We start from the raw sequence: 4,206 nt of genomic DNA on the forward strand, positions 1-4,206 counted from the left end.
CTTTTTTTTAAAAAAACTAGGTTTTTGAGTTCTGGGCATGTTGGTGTACACCTTTAGTCCTAGCACTGTGGAGGCTTAGCACTGAGATGCTTCATAAAATCCTCGTGATGTGGACTTTTTGAGTGATAGACCTCTTTGTGGTTCTTGGTGAGTTAAACTCGGGAAGCTAGGGTACAGGACAATCAAGAATCACCCAAGCCAGTGATTTTCCAGTTCTTTGTCTCATGCCCAAGAAGAATGATATAATGTGGGAAAGGGGTGAGCAGAGCAAACATATGTTCATTAAGGAAATGTGAGGAAGAACTCCTGAGAGTGGGAGGGGAGGGGTTCGAGGAAGGGCTACAGACAAGCTGCCTGCCCGGCAGCCTTTTACAGGTCTTACATGGAGAACTAGATGGAGACTAAGGTAATCATTACTGAGATAGGTCATTTTTCAGCACATCACGGGCCAAACCAACAAGGACTCTCTATATGTCCTCTGCATGGCCCCTTGGCTCATGCAATACTGGTCCAGTCAAGGGAGTGGCCACCTGTGCTACATGACTAGCTTGAAATCACCATAGGTCCTGCCTTTACTTCCTGAGGGAGCTCACTCCTGTCTCACTAGCACTTTGTGCCCTGCCCAGCATGCTTGTAGGGTTAAGGGATGGGAGGGGGGCAGTTCCCAGCTACTTGCAATGGTCTTTCATTTCCTCTGGTAGCAGGCAAGGCTGCTTCCTTCTTTCCCGTCATCACACAAAGGAGTTGCTTCATCCATTCTACCAACACCCATCAGTTTCTACTCTGTGCCAGGCCCTGGGGCAGGAATTGGGAGTCTAATGGAGGATAAGAGGGAAAAGATGTCATCCAGCAAGTTCCCTTGAAATGTCCTTAACTCTTCTTTCTTGCTGCAACTACCCTCCCCTACCAAGTGAAAACCCTTCTTTGGATTTCCACAACAGCATCTCTTGCACACACCTCCGGAGACCATTTGTCCCACCGCTCTACAGTCATCAGTCGATCTTTCTGTCTCTCTGCTTGCTAATCTGAGTAAATATCATCTGGTATTTTTACCTCTCTCTGGTTGCAGCTCTTCCCCATCCACTTGCTCTTTTCTGTTCAATGATCACACTGCTGAAGAGCTGGGAGTACGCAAGGCTATTATTAGTCCCAGAGCCCATGATTATGTCACTCACAGAATACAGGACTCTATGGCGGCACCTCACCAAGACTCTAAGCTTCCGGGTTTCTGACCTAGAGAAACCACCTCCCGCCCCCGCAAGGTGTCTGCTTCAATTCTCCCACATTTACAGAGACACAGGGAACCCTGGGATCCTTCCAATTCCGGTTCCCCAGCTGGTAAGAGATGCCGTATTGGACTAATCACCTTCTAAACAAATGGCACAGTGACAAGCAGGGTTGGGGCAGAGCTGGGGCCGCACAAGCTGGTATTTTCAATTTAGAGGCCATGCATTATTTACACTACCATTATTCCCCTCAATTTGACTTCCCGCGTTAGTCCTAATTTCAGTATAATCAAAGCCAATGAATATTTAATCAGGATTGCTTGCAGAAATTGAGTAATACCATTAACATAATGGCCCCAGGACTTCAAAGCTGCTTTCCTTCAAATGCATCTGACTTATACCTTTCCCCAGCTCCTTTCCTGTACCCAGTTGTATTTCAGAATAAAGAAAGCTCAGGACTCAGCACACAGACCTGCATAACATTGTCCAAGTATCAGAAAGGTAGCTGGCCCAGGGACAGAACTGAGCTGAGAGACACTCAGCCAAATTCTACAGGTGAACCCAATTTGAAGGTATGTTCATTTACAAAAATACCATTTCAAGTCACATCCCTCAGGGGCTGCAAAAAAAGGACCTTTAGAGTTCAGCTTCTAAGTATCACCAGGTTGGAGAAGTATTGGCCTATACTAACAACCTCCTCTGTGATAACTAATCTTGATTGTTAACTTGATTGAATCTGGAGCAAACTAAGAGACAAGCCTCTGGGCAGGTTTGTGAGGGCATTTCCAGGAAGACAGATGCCCAGACAGATGTGAGGGAGAAGCAGTGCTGCCTGCCTGCCTTGGTCTATCCTGCTGCTGTGCTTCTGTGCCATCAGAACCCACATTCTTTGGCATTCCAATGAGGACTGAAAACTAGCAACTCCCTAGGAATCCTCCAGATTTTCAACTCCAGATTGAGACTGCTGAGATATACAGCCTCATAGCTTCTCCAGACATTGTACTACCCAGCCCATATTGTGTAACCCAATTGAATAAATCCCCTTTTGTTATATATACATACATAAGCACACACAAGCACACATATACACACACAGAAATGCACACCAACACACACACACAGAGGGGCGGGAGGGAAGGGAGGAAGGGGGAGAGAGAGAGAGAGAGAGAGAGAGAGAGAGAGAGAGAGAGAGAGAGAGAGAGAGACTACAGGGCCAAGGAGATCAGTCCCACTGGTGTTGTATTTAAATATCAATGGTTGAAACCTCCCAACAATTCAGGCTGCCCATACTGGTCCTGGCCTTGACCTTCAGGTTCCCATGGAGTAAGGCTGCTGCTTTTGCCCCATACAATCCACCTTTCTTTGCCCTCTTCCTTCAGAGCCAAGTGCCAGGTGCCCAGTCAGGCTGTGTGGGGGTGCATATCCATGTATCCCCTGAGAGCTTAACGTGAATATTCTTAGACATTCAGGGTTTCCTAACCCCTGTTACGTTTGTCACCTCCTTGACCTTTTTTTTTTTTTTTTTTTTTTTTTTTGAGATAGGTCTCCCTGTAGCCCTGGTATAACTCATTATGTAGACTAGGCTGGCTCTGAACTCACAGAGATCTGCCTGCCTCTGCCTCCCCAGTGCTGGGATTAAAGGCATGCGCCACCATACCCAGCTTGAGATAAGGAAAATCTACATCATCTGTCCCCAAGATGGTGACCTCTGCAAGGTCACCCAGCAAGGTGACTCTAGGATTTGGATTTATCTATGGCTATTAGATGGAAAAACTGGGCGCTTACTTAGGACATTTGGGTAAATTTTTGCATAAAATGGGAAATGAGGTCCAAAGTCACAGCAGGACAGCAGAAAGACAGAAGCAGTGGCCTGAAATTCTCTGCCCAAGATCTTTTCCTTCATTGAAGGATCTGCGTTCACCAGAGCAGGAAGAAATACAGTAGAACCCTGTGCTTACTAGTTAGAAAGAGAGATAAGATGCAGAAAGGAACATCCAGGAGTACTCCTCAGAGAAACTGCTTCGTCTCTGTTAGATGACTGATCAGGAATGTCTGGGGTGTGAACATGAGAAAATTATAGCACTGTGACCTATACACAGCCTGATCTCTATCAAAAATGCAGGGGGGGGGGCTGTGCTCAAATCATGCTGAGCCAGAGGCATTCCTTGTAAAACCTTAGCCACCTCCTAGTGTTCTTGATGTCCTTCTGATTGACCCCTTCTCCTCTGGAAAGCCCTTACTGATGCTCCTACAGGGATGAGAATCACCCACCCATCACAGTGTACTCCCTATGCCCCATGTATTGCCTGATTTATGCACTTAAGCTTCCCTTCCTAGACTGCAGACTCCTTTGGTGGGGGGTGACATTTCTCTGCATTCCTAGGGGAATTGTGTTACATTGTGGATCTAGGCATCATGAACCTAGACCCTGCCAGTAAAGGACGCAGCTGCGTTTCTCTAAGCAAGACAAGAAGCATTCAGCTTCAGTCTACTAGCCGAAAAAGCAGGGAATTTACCAGACCTAGGTTGGTTTTGAAACATGACTAAACTTCTGATTAAAGAATGAAAGTGCCCTGTTCTGCCACCTGCTGGTAGCTTCCAGCATGGTACCTCTTCAAAGTCACCCCTTTTCTCCCTTGACTGGAGAAGGCATGTTTGTTACAGGACCCTCGTCAGATAGCAATTCCGGAAGACAGGCATTGTTATTTTCCTTTATAAATAAGGAGAGTCAGTCTTAGAAGTGTGGTGATGTAACTGTAAGGCGCAAAGGAGGCTTAGCTCATATCTCCTAACTCCTGGTTTAGTGATTTTTTTTTTAGCTGCTCCAAAAACTAATGCACATAAATTTAATTTCTAACTGAGGGATTTAAGTTTTGAACAGAAAGAAACAGTTGGGAGTTTCTAGTAATTCCTTGCAAGCCTGAAACCATATCCTATAATAATTCACTTATTTCATTAATTTCTGGACCTTGAGATACTC

General features: G+C 45.8%; 1 protein-coding gene across 1 annotated transcript in view; it reads right to left on the minus strand.

Moving 5' to 3' along the window:
* Window positions 1-4,206, minus strand: part of Agbl4 (ATP/GTP binding protein like 4) — a 1,438,400-nt gene that overhangs the window by 183,058 nt on the left and 1,251,136 nt on the right. The gene's annotated exons all lie outside the window — the stretch shown is intronic.

The sequence above is a fragment of the Nannospalax galili genome, unplaced genomic scaffold (genome assembly GCF_000622305.1).
Source record: "Nannospalax galili isolate Female #2095 unplaced genomic scaffold, S.galili_v1.0 scaffold655, whole genome shotgun sequence".
NCBI classification, from domain to species: Eukaryota; Metazoa; Chordata; class Mammalia; order Rodentia; family Spalacidae; genus Nannospalax; species Nannospalax galili.